We start from the raw sequence: 13,750 nt of genomic DNA on the forward strand, positions 1-13,750 counted from the left end.
CTTCTAAAAACATGACTTATCAAATACCTTCAATTCTATTTCTGTTTCTAGAAACGAAAATTTATGTTTCTGTCGTTTCTTGAAACAGAAACGGCAGAAACGTTATCAAACGGGCCCTAAATTCTTGAACCCACAATGTGGCATTAAGGTCCATGAATTCCCATTGTAATAACTCTACTGGGATCAAATGTCTACAACCTAATACAATCTCATGCTTTTTTTTGGGGGGGGTTGGGGGTTGGGGGGTGGGGGGTGGGGGGTGGGTTGTTTTAAATTTTTTGTGTAATTTTTTCTAGGTGTTTTATGAAAATTTCATGCAAAGAAAGAGTTGATAAATAGATTAATTTTTTATATGATTATTTTAGGGGTACTCAAGTTGCCAGATCCTCCACACATTACTCAAACTAGGTAAGTGTGTTAAAATCAAATTGAAACTATCTATCAAAATCGAACTAAGTCATTTACATTGGAATCATGAAGCTATTTAATAAATAGTTTGGGTTTGATTAAAAAACAAGTTCGTCTACTAAATAGATCAGTTTTTAGTTTTAATTATTTAAATTGTTTAAACCAAATTTTGATTTATTTATTAAACTTGGTTGCACCATCTATATTTAGACATAGTTGGGTGTGACCTACATGCTGAAGATGCCTCCACCTACCCTTCCATTGGTCTGTCTATTGGCATAGTAGCCACGTGACCAGGGATCGTTCCCATTAAATAAATAACCATCATGGATCTTCGACATCCTTATGGCCTCACTACACATAAGTTGAAATTGTTTATGCTTTTTCTAAAGGATTCATTCTAACAAAAAAAAAAAAAAAAAAGGTAAAGTAGGTTTATATTAGATAATTATTTATATTATTATATGAGAGTAGATTTATATTAAATAATTTACCCAAAAAAAAAAAGTTTAGAAGAAAGAGTGATGCTTGCGTGTACCTACACCTAGACACAACAGGTGCTGAAAGATTGTGCTCTCCCCGTGCACCCTCCCATTGGCCTGCTGGCGTCTACTTATGCCAATAGGGAAGCGTTCTCCTGCCCAAAATGTTTATGTAAATTCTATCTTTTGTTTTTTTTTTTTTATGAGAATAGGTTTTTGGGTATGACTTTTTCTATGAAACTGTTTAGGAATAGTATAACTGTTTAATAAAAGTTTCGGTTTTGATTTCTACCCCTAACACTGTGAACCGAATTGAACCATATCACACCATTTAACACCTTTAAAATTATGTGAACCTTATGTTTCTTTATTTATTTTTGGTGCAAACTGGCTCGTTAGCTAGAATTTTTCTTTTTTTTCTTTTTTGGGGAGTGGGGAGATAAATGCTTTGTCTAGGCATGCACCGTTAGATTTAGATTCTCTCTAGTCGCCAAGAGGGTTGATTGGAGAGGGATGAGCGAGACATTTTTTTTTTAATCAAGGTATTCGGGTCAGCTTACGCGGACTTTGACTAATCATCGGGGAAACTAACACAGCAACTCACCACTATGATCTCCACTTAACTCACAGATGCATAGATGGGAAATCGAACCTGAGACCTCGCACCTAATCCACACAATCCCCAGTTCGCCCTAACTATCTGAACAACCCACGGGTGGGTACAGAATAAATAAGAAAAAAACACACACACACACACACTCACATAATGAGTACGACAGGGTTCAATCCTACGACCTCCTCCCTTGGGTGCCGGCTCTACAAGCTGAAGCTACCACCACTAGGCTGGAGAGGAATGAGAGAGACACAAAACAAGAGAGAGAAGGTGAAACAACAAAGAGAAAGCAGGGGATTTCACTTCTCCCTCCTGATTTGTGTTTGCCTGATCCCTCTCCAGCCACCGCCAGCTAGAAAAGATTTGAATCCTCCACTATTAATGGTATTAATGGAAAGAAAAACACTTGCCAATTTGAGAATCGGATCCTCTACCCTGCCACTAGAGGCCAGTGTGCACCTGACAATTGTGTGAACTTGATCAAGATATGGGCACATAACCCTAGGTCCGCCTAATTATCCAATGCTCGCTGGGCCTCCAATGCCACTGGAGAGGATCTACAGCAGCCAATTTGCCACCATTTTGAAATAAAATAATGGGTTGATTCATGAACAAACGACCAAACCACTCTGATTTGGGCAATGTCCGACATGGATTGAAAATTGGATCAGAGAATCCCAATTCTAGTAGATTCAATTCCTACAACCCTCTTTTGAATCATATATTATTCATATTTCATCTTCATTTTTGACATTGTTTCTTTCTTAAGTTGGGAAAATAATAATAAATCTCTTTGTAGCAAGATCCCTAAGTTTTTTTTTTTTTTTTTTTTTTTAATTAATTAATTTACTTATTTATTCTTGATAAGTCAAGATCCCCAAGTTCATCAAACAAATCACTTTAAAAAACCATGAATCCATTGGATTCCAATCAGATTCAGATCAAAATCGATGGAAGCCAATTCCATCTCTGCTTCCGGATTCTTGAACCATGGGTTCAAAATCTCGTAAGTCTTTTGCTAAATGATTGTTCAACATTGTATAAAATTAAGTCAATTCACCAACCATCGCCTACTATTTCTATTTATTCAATCCTAACATGGCCCACCGTAGACCTTCAGAGGGTTTGCAGCACCACAATTGCCCTCAACTATATATTACTCGATAGTCATAAGTCATAACATACCCCATCGGCTAAAGATGGTTGAGGCAGTATATTGGTTGACCCATCTCATTAAAATTCTTAATTGATACCAAATATGAAAGGCAAGTTTATTATTAATTCCACGAGTATTATGACCATGACCTCCTACAACAATCTCACATCTCTAAATATAGAGATTTAAATCCAATGGATCGTGTGAGATTGTTGTAAGTGGTCATGGTTCCAAGGAAGATCTGGCCTTGTTAAGGGGCAGATTTTATTAGTTAATCATGACACCTTTGCCTGTCATTAGAGTCCAGGTCTAGGGAAAGGGTGGTAATATCTAGAAGCAATATATCCTACACATTCTTGTAGACCTCACCACTGAGAATCAGGTTCCATGTTTGAAGATCCATGCATCCATCCACTCTAGAAATTTATTGGTTTTTAGGTTACAAAATCTGAAATTTTAGTTTTATTTTACAACATCAATCAAATAGATTCGAAACAAAATTCCAAAGTAGAGAAGGATTTATCAGACATAGGTATGATTTCTAAATGGCTCATCACCATTTTTAAGAAACACATACATGAGTACTTAAATGTGCTGAACATGGATAGAGATTTCTAAATGGTTCATCCGAATTGTGTTTTGGCAACAAGAATTTCTAGTAATTTCTTTTTTCCATAACTAAGAGGCAATTACTGTAACATTTGTGTCTTGTGCATTTATGAAATATTAATGATTGATGTCTATCGACATGACTAATTATACATCGACTGCTCGGGATACATGATATAATCATGAATGGGGGTGACACCCAATTAGATTTTCACTGCCCGGATAACAAGAACATCCAAGTGAGAGAGCAGTCAAACTATGACTGATTGAAATCCGAGGCTCCATAATTGTTTTGTAAAATGTTTGCATACGTATTTTATTTTATTATTATATTAAATGAGAGTTCCTTCTTTTCATCCTTTGTGTAGAGTGAAGTGAATTGCTTCACTACACCTTTTTTGGCTTGTACTTTTTATTGATCTTATTCAATATATTGTAGGCAAATATTAAAATTTCACAAACCAAGAAAACCGTACCACAACCCTAGCGATGCTATGTCTCTCCCCCTCCCAACTATATTTCGTCCCTGCACCCCTTTCTTAGCGAATTCACTTCCTACCGTACCCTTGCCTTCACTCTATGCTTCCTCTCGTATCCCTTCCCCCTTCCTCTATAATTATCTACCTTGTCCCCACCCCTACAATTTTCCAACGCCTTATCTATCCTTGACCTCCGCCCCACTCTCACTCTCACTCTCACTCTCACTCTATCCCCCAACCCACCTACAATATCGACCCCACCCAACCTTTGCAATTTTCGATATGTGCCCCAAACCTGACCCCTGACCCCTGACCCCTGACCCCTGACCCTTGCCCTTGCCACCCTTGCCCATCTTATTGTTGTTGACAATGTCCTTTAGCCCTCACTTCTACCCCACTTCCACCCCTACAATTTCCTAGTCCCATCCCATCCCATCCCATCCCATCCCATCCCATCCCTCACGTCACCTTGGCCGACTTGTGCATCTTATTGTCGCTGACAGTGTTATCTAAATTATTTTCATTACTTGCAACTGTCCCAATGTATTCTCATTAATTGGCCCACATAGCTTTTTATTGATTGGTGTTACAAAAAATAAATTATTATATTTTTTTATTGTTTAATATCTTATTAATAATGATAAGATTGGTTTTATGAGTGTTTGACTTCAAGTAGAAAATCTCTATGACAACGTTGAGTTTATCTACAACTTTAAACTAATAGGGAGTTTTGGTTGGAGATAGACATGGACTCTAAAAATCAAAGCAATAGAGGATTCTAATTTTCTTTTCTTACATATAGTCGTGCTCCTTTCTCTCTCAATAACGGCTTAATCTCTATACCAGTAATTGAGTGGTGATTAGAGTTTTGTGAAAATCCTAACGATTGAGGAGGAGCTTGGACTCAAAGGGAATGCAAAGCTGTACGTGTGGGAAGGACTCAGTGAAAGGGCAAAGATCGCGTTGAAGCTCTGCACTTGTGGAGTTTCAAGTAATGATCTACACCCCTCCATTAATGAATGTATGAATGTCTGACCCTACCAGTGGGACGATCGAAATCGTTTTCGCACCTTCAGTGATATCAGAGCCTCCCTACTGGTGGGCAGACATTCCATTAACTTCATTAAAGATTATGTATTTGATCCATTAATTTTATTTTCAATTAATTTTTTTTATCATGTACGTTCACTGTTCATAGAACAGTGAACACTGTTACGAACAGTGAACAATGTCAATTTAAAAAAAAAAAAAAAACTTTTTTTCATGTACACTGTTCACGGAACAGTGTTCATTATTCGTAACAGTGAACATTATCGGATATTAAAAAAAAAAAAAGGGTTTTGACTTAAAGTCTAATTATTTATAAAAGATTAATTTTCTTTCAAAATTTCAGATGGACCTGCCATGCTAATTTTTTTTTTTTTTAAGTTTTCTGTCCATATTAACTTATGTGTTGGGTACTGATTTTAGAAATCAGTAGCCCATTTGTGCTAATGAACGTATTTGAACATGAGTTTTTATGAAAACCCTTGTGAGGGATTCAAATTATTAAAATTAGTTTTAATATTTTAATGATATTTTTGTACATGATATGTTGATATGTCATATGATGACATCAATCTTTACTAAGTGTTAGTAATTCTTTATGTGGTTTTTATAATTGTTATTTTTTCACATTATTAAAATAAAATTGAATGAATCAAATACATAATATGTGTAAAAGTTATAATTTTATTAGTGATTATGAGATTTAAAACGGACCATGATGATGGATATATGGTTAGCATGGCATTCATTTATGTGGTGGATTGTATTTTATTTCTTTCTTCACTCACTCTCTCTCTCTCTCTCTCTCTCTCTCTCCTTTTCTTTTTTATAAAAATATGTACTCCCCTTGGGCAATCCAAATGGTGGGTTGATTTTCTAAGGTTTCTTTATTTAAAAAAAAAATATAATAGAATTAGACATTTTATTTTTATTTGATCGTGAAAAGACTGGAGGAGGAGATTGCTTAGAGGAAGCGACAAGAGATGGAAAAACAAGTTTCCTTTTTTGTTTTATTTCAATGTAAAAATTATCATGGTTATAATTATTTACATTGCATTGTCACATAATTAAGTTGAGTGGGAGAAATTAAAGAGGCTATGTTACTCCCACGCATCTTGGAATCAAAGTGACTTGCATGTGATGACAAAGTTAATTTGATTCCAGATCCTATCCCATAACCACTAAGGTTTTGTTTTATGATTCCTAGTTACATGTGATGTATGATGATATTAGAAGAGACGACTGTTCCCATTTTCCTAAACTTAAAAGCAAGTGTGATATGAAAAACCTTAACTGGTAGGATTTCCATAGCCTCCCTTAGTTGGTAAATGTAAAGGTCACATCGATTATAATTTTACAGATGCCGATAGGATAATGCTTGAGTAGTTCTCCGAGACTGTCTTCATTTATCTCATATGTGATAAGTAGAGAACATGGTCAGTGAAAAGTATACTGTGATAGTAGACACTAACCCATGATGCTATAATTCATTCCGAAACAAAGCGTATGCATTTGGCTTGAGTGTATGTTAGCCGATAGGAATGGATATGACACTCAAGTGGTCAAAAAGTATTGAAAGTCTTCGAGACGGATAGAATGGTCCACTCAACTAACATATATATGATGAACTCCGATAGGCTAAGCCATGTGCATAAGGGTTGAGATGTTCCAATCACACTTTATAGCAAAAGGGAAGCTTAAGGTATGAGTAATCGTTGTATTTAGACTTGCCCCTTCTTTTCAATAATATTTATCATGCTAATTATTTTTTGTACATCATGTAGATATTCAATATATTAAGCCAAATTAACTATGTTACCCTCATTAAAGACCATATCCTGATTGGACCAAACTATGTTGACTGGAGGAGGAACATTAAAGTGCTCCTAACTGCAGAAGGTCTAATTTCTATCATAAAAGATGAAGAACCTTCAAACCTTGATACTATGGAGGGCGACGAGAAAGCTGCCTATGAATTGTTTCGACAAAATAATTTTAATGCCAAGTTTCTTGTGTTGAATTCAATAGACAAGACCATTAGGGATTCTATAAAGGATTTGAGTTTTACAAAAGACATGTTGGAAGAGTTGAAGAAGCAATATGGAAAACAAAATAGATGCTAGTTCCTAGGATACCCTAAAACAACTATTGACTATTACTTCTATGACCATGTTGATCAGAAAGTCTTAGTTAGTAAACATGCGACATTCCTTAAAGAGAATCTGGTCACTTATAGATCGGATCCAGTGGTCATAAAAGAAATGTCTAATGACCAAGAACCTTCTGCACCTGTTATACCTCCTATTGACGTACCCACTGATATGCCCGCTGAAGTGAATCAACCCCAAGAGCCTCGACAGAGTGGGAGGTCTATCAGGCCTCCAACTCGTTTGACACTTCTCAATGAAGATGATCAAAAGGTGGAAGAGTTCCATATGGTTTCTAACACTTCTGAGTCAGTCACATTTTCCTACAAAGAGGCTTTGAAGGATACTGATTCTGTTCCATGGAAGGAAGCCATGCGCTCTGAGATGGACTCCATGCATTCCACCCATGTCTGGACTCTAGAAGATCTACCTCAATGTGTTAAGCCTATAGGATGTAAATGGTTCTTCAAGAGGAAGAGAAGTGTGGATGGGAATGTGGAGCGTTTCAAAGCAAGACTGGTGGTTAAAGATTACACCCAAAAGGAAGGGATGGATTATGATGAAACCTTCTCACCAGTGGTGATGATTAAATCCATTAGGATTCTATTATCGATTGCTACACACTATGACTGTGAAATATGGCAGATGGATATATAGATCGTTTTCCTTAATAGAAATTTAGATGAGGTCATATACATGCATCAGCTGGAAGGGTTGCTTCCCCAGGGGAAGAAAACAAAGTGTGCAGGCTTTTGGGATCTATCTATGGTCTTAAACAAGCTTCTAGAAGTTGGAACATACGTTTTGATCAAACCATCAAAAAGTTTGAATTTGAACAAAACATTGATGAACCATGCGTTTGCAAGAAGTTTATTGGGAATTGTGTCTGTTTTCTTGTCCTCTATGTGGATGATATCTTGCTCATTGAGAATGATGTGGGATTACTTTCATCTGTTAAGGTGTGGCTATCCAAGACATTCTCAATGAAGGACCTTGGTAAAGCCAGTTACATCATAGGAATAAATCTCGTAAGAGATTGGAAGAATAGGATGTTGGACTTGTCACAATCCACTTATATTGACAAAATATTGAGCAAATTTAACATGCAGGATTCTAAGAAAGAAAATGTTTCATTCATGCATGGAATCACTCTGTCTAAATCACAATGTCCTCAAACTATTGAGGATATTGAGACAATGAAGTGAATCCCTTACGCTTCTGCTGTAGGGAGTCTCATGTATGCAATGTTATATACTAGACTAGACATTTGTCATATGGTAGGGATTGTGAGCCATTATCAATCTAATCCAGGACATGAGCATTCGACTACTGTCAAAAGCATTCTCAAGTATTTGAGGAGGACCAAAGATTATTTTCTAGCCTATGGTATTGACCAATTATCAGTTATGGGTTATACAGACTCAGATTTTCAAACTGACAAAGATGACAGAAAGTCTACATCAGGAATGGTATTTGTTATGGGAGGTAGTGCTGTAATTTGGAAGAGTGTCAAATAGAAGTCAATGGCTGACTCCACTACTGAGGTTGAATATCTGACAGCTAGTGAAGCAGCTAAGGAAGGGGTTTGGCTCAAAAAATTCTTGACCAACTTAGGGGTGGTCCCTGAGCTCGTCGAGCATCCCATCATGTTGTATTGTGACAACCAGGGAGTCATAGCATAAGCAAAAGAACCAAGAGCTTATCAGAAGAACAAGCATGTGGAACGAAAATATCACTTAATTCGTGAGATTATATAGCGTGGTAATATAGCCATAGCTAAGGTTGACTCTACGTAGAATCTGTCTGATCCCATGACTAAGGGTTTGTCACCTAGTGTATTTGAGAAACATGTTGAGAACTTGGGCATTAGGTTTATAGGAAATTGGCTCTAATGTTCAAACTTATTTATTTAAATTAAATTGTTTAATTTAGTTTTAATTAGCATGATTATTTATTGAGCACATTTTGTCCATAGGTTTGTTAACCTAAAATTGTTCACCACTAGGGGCGAGATTAGACACCTTGTCTTCATGGTGGTCACATTGTGTGTATTTAGAGATGTTGATTTCAGAGCACAAATGTGAGTGTACATACCGTGTGTACATTGAATTGGATCACTTGAGATTTTCACATGCGATATACTGTCGGTTTATAAGAAAATGAAATTCTCTTAAATAGTTTATGATCAATCCTTTGACCTGAGGGGTCCTTATTGATGCTGACACGCACTGCACGTTTTGGTATGCCAACGGTTGACGTCTCTTTGATTATATATCAATACACTGGATTTGTAGTGTTGGGTCATATTCGAAAGAGATTCCCAACAAGGAATCCACTACCTTTTTGGGAGAATATCAAGGAGAGAGAAAGTCTATATTTGATTGGATAAAATCCGGATCCGGGGGTATTTCAATAAAATGTTTTTAATATTTAAAAATTAATATAAATTATTATTTATGTTAAAAAACATTTTGGAAATGTTTTCTTGGTCCAATCAAGTATACAGAATCTCTGAAATGGCTTTTCAGTTCATTGGGGATTTGACAGGGTTTAACGCATGCCCTACAATGAACTACGTGATATTGCTCAGTGGGGGATAGATGCATGAAGAACTATTTATTTTGGGTAATGATTATTACATCTACTTAGCAGCATATGTATTGGTTAACCATGTATTATGAATATAATATTGTTAAGATACATAGTATGCTAGGTGGAATCCCAATGGGATCCTACCCCTTTCCTATAAGTTCAACTCATAAGTACAGCATCATATGGTCATGAATTACTTTTCGTGATCTAAGATTTTCGATCCTCTTATGAGATATGATCTCATAGTAGGATGGAGGAGATTGTTAGGAAAAATGAATTATTATATTGCTTATTATTTAATATCTTATTAATAATAATAAGATTGATTTTATGAGTGTTTGACTCCAAGTAGGAAATCTCTATGACAAAGTTGAGTTTATCTACAACTCTAAATTAATAGGGATTTTGATTAGAGATAGATATGGACTCTAAAAACCTAAGCGATATAGGATTTTGATTCTCTCCTCTTATATATAGTCGTGCCTCTCTCCCTCTCAATAACGACTTAATCTCTATACTAGTAATTGAGTGGTAATTAGGGTATTGTGAAAACCCTAACGATTGAGGAGGAGCTTAGACTCAAAGGGAACATAAAGCTGTACGTGTGGGAAGGACTCACAGTGAAAGGGCAAAGATCGCGTGGAGGCTTTGCATTTGTGGAGTTTCAGGTAATGATCTACACCCCTCCATTAATGAATGTATGAATGTCTGACCCTACAAGTGGGATGATCCAAATCGTTTTCGCACCTTCAACTGGTTGGTTATATTTTTCTAAGAACCTGGCCTCCTTTGAGCGTGGATCTGGTTCTCATATGGGTTGATTCACACAGATAGAATTCATCATAGAGTTTGTTGTTTAGTAGAATCCATCTGTGCATATCAGCCCCCATATAAGAATGATTCTTGTATGAGGACTTAATCCGCTCTCGCCTCCCTTGGCCTGCTGTTCTCTATGTCTCTCAGTTTATTTGATAAGTGCTCATTGAAATGGGTATAACAAGAAATTCAAGGTAATTTATTTTCTAGACTCCAACCCTCGCCATCGTCTTAAGAAATCTCTCAAAGCAGGTGTATCTCAACTCTTATTCTTGGAAATAGAATTGAAATCACCAAGGTCAAAAGTGGCAACGCACTGATTCGCCTCTTGGGAATGGGTACTGAATGCTACTCCAGCAATGCACCGGTGCCTTCCCCTACAACTGCACCTCTTTCAGAATCACATCCGGACCTCTTCTCACCATACTACACATCCACCCTATCCTTCTATACACCCCCATCCCCACACTCTGCTTGGCAGCCCTCCCCTACTGGTCATCCCCCGTCATTGCAACCCTCTTCCACCTTGTCTTCTCACACCGCTCAAATATCTGTTCCTCCCCGTCTAGAGGCTAAACTGGATTCCTAGGAATCCAAGATCAGACATTGGATACCGTCCATGGTCTGAGTGTGGATCAGGTTCTTGTATGAGAATCATTCTCTAATGGGTTGATTTGCACAGATGGGATCCACCACAGAATTAATTATTGGATGAATTCCATCTATGCTGATCAGCCTCGTGATCCACTCTCTCATAGTCTTGCCATTCAACTCCTCAACTTCATCCATTAGCATCAATTATGGAGAGGAAAGAAAGCGTTTATTTTTATTTTTATTTTTTTTGGGTGAAAAGAGCGTTTAGTTCAATGATATTTTAAAAGTGATTTTACAAAAGTTACCCTCTACTCTAATTCAGTAAAATCATTTAATAGGGTAAAAATGCCGTAGTGTAGTGAAATGCTTCACTAGGTATAGTGATACGAAATATTACCATTAAATAACTATTATTTGGAAAGCATTTCAAATATTTTGGTTCCAACCATTCTTAACACTCACGTATTGATGAACAACAGATTATGGTTTATGGTGATAATTTTAATCCATGCCTGCAAGGTCCATTGATGATGTTAGCGGTGTGGGGAAGAAAGTGTAATGAAATTTTCTGTCACCAGGGGATTTCAGGTTACGCCTTTTGAACTATCATCCTTAAGTGCTAATTAGGATAACTTAAAGGCTACCCTCTATGATTATGCTAGTTGGGTTGATCATGTCCATTAGATTATAATCTCCATTCTTAGAAATCTTATAAAGTAGAAGCTATGGTAGAAACCCTAACTAGCATAAGTACAACATATTATTGTCTTTACACTTGATACGAAATCAAGAGAGAGCCTCTTCATCTTCAATCATCAAGTGTTGCATCCCTTTGGATGAACACATCATCATTATGTTCTTGGTAACCACGAGTCATCAGCTTTAATCCTTTATTTTTTTTTGCAATGATCTTTTCTCAAGTGCATGAGAAAATTGTAATATAGGTCTATCTTTTTGTATCAATGATAAAGACCTCTCAGATCTGGGGAACTAAATTTAACTAGAGTTTCTCAAATGATTTTTTATTCGATGGATATAAATATAAATACCTACATTAGTGTTTGGAATCACCATATGAAACACGCAATACGATAACCATATGAACAGAATGTTCAATTCTATTCCTAGCTGCAAAAAAAAAAAAAAAAAAAAAAAAAAAAAAAAAAAGAAAAAAAAAAGAAGAAGAAGAAGAAGAAGAAGAAGAAGAAGTAAAAACCTTAATAAAAACAATTGCCCATAATTATTAAAGTAGATTAACGTTATTTAAATACTTTAAATTGAATTTGACATACACATAAATTCAACAAAAAGTGAGGTGAACAAAACTACCTTTGAGTTTGGAATTTCATCCAATCACAATCATATATATTTCTCACAATATTCACCCATTTTTTGGGAAGTGGATTCATTGTTAGCAACTCTTCCACTCACAGAGAAACAATGTGAATCCAATATATTGGTATATAGCCGGTGGAGTCATCAACCATTAGTACACCAAAATGCACAAAGTCAAACCGTATCGAAGAAGACCTTAGGTCTAGGGGACCAAAATTAACTTAGAGACTCTGAAATGAGTCTATTTCGATTTATACAAATATTAATACTTGAATTGATGTTCGGAATCACTATTTGCATGAAACACACAATACCACAACCATATGAACAGAATGCCAAATACTATTCTTAGTTGTAAACATTTGAGGTAATAGTTTAAAACAAACAATCACCCTTAATTATAAATGTAAATTAAATGTCATTTGAATACTTTAAATTAGATTTGATGAACATAGAAAGTGATGCAAACAATTTATCATTAAAATTTGAGCTGCAACCAATAAACTCACATGGCATATAAAGCAGCAAAGAGTGTTCATCTAGGGAAAGCTTACGTCTTCTCCTAGCAGTCGTGAGCCATGCAGTTATTTCAGATTGGTTGGGACTCTAAAAATGGGTGCCAACGTGGCTGACCCATCAAATGAAAAATTGATTGTAATAGGCTAGACTAGAGAATATTACAAAACTAGCAAGACCGTAGCCATACCCATCCAAGTTAACATCCTTTTTGCTTTAGCCAATTGAAGCACTATATTCTCTTGTTAGGTAAGTAGGAGCAATCATGAAGAGACACTTGAACAGAAGCTTAACGGAATGGAGAAGTAACTAGACTTGCCATGACTAGGGTTATGTTATAAGGCAATACTAGCTTTAGAATAGAGAGAGATATATATAATGGATGCTTAGTGTCAACTAAATAATACACAAGTTAATAATTTGGATGCTTATGAGTGTTCTCCAATTATTGTTCTTTTCATTAATCCTGTGGTCCACTGGTGAAGTGCTTTATTATTCGGATCCATAGATGCTCCCACCAATTGGTGTGTAAAAGGAACTAAACTTTTATCATTTTGTTGGTGGTGAGGCATCGTTTCATTGTTGATTCTGGCCATGAAAAATAAAGGGATGGAGATGGAGTGAGTGGGTCATATTGGAAAGCCATCCTCTCATTATCTATATATGGGGGAGGTGTAGTTAGGGCTTAATCGGGTTTCGGGTTTTGGAGAAATGGTGAACCCGGATCCGTTTTAACTCTCTTCTTCCATTCTGTAAATTTTCTCTACATCTTTTTTCCTTTTTGCTAGAAAAATATTTTTTTTTTCTGTAAATTTTCTCTACATCATCTATTACATCATGACCAAACTCACTTTGTTGTGCCCATTTCATGTTGGATTTGACTAGGGTTGAGATTGCTAGTTTTAGTCGGGTCAAGTCCTAATCCGGGTCGGGTTGGTTAGTTAAGTCTCAACTAG

The sequence above is a fragment of the Macadamia integrifolia genome, chromosome 14, assembly GCF_013358625.1.
Source record: "Macadamia integrifolia cultivar HAES 741 chromosome 14, SCU_Mint_v3, whole genome shotgun sequence".
NCBI classification, from domain to species: Eukaryota; Viridiplantae; Streptophyta; class Magnoliopsida; order Proteales; family Proteaceae; genus Macadamia; species Macadamia integrifolia.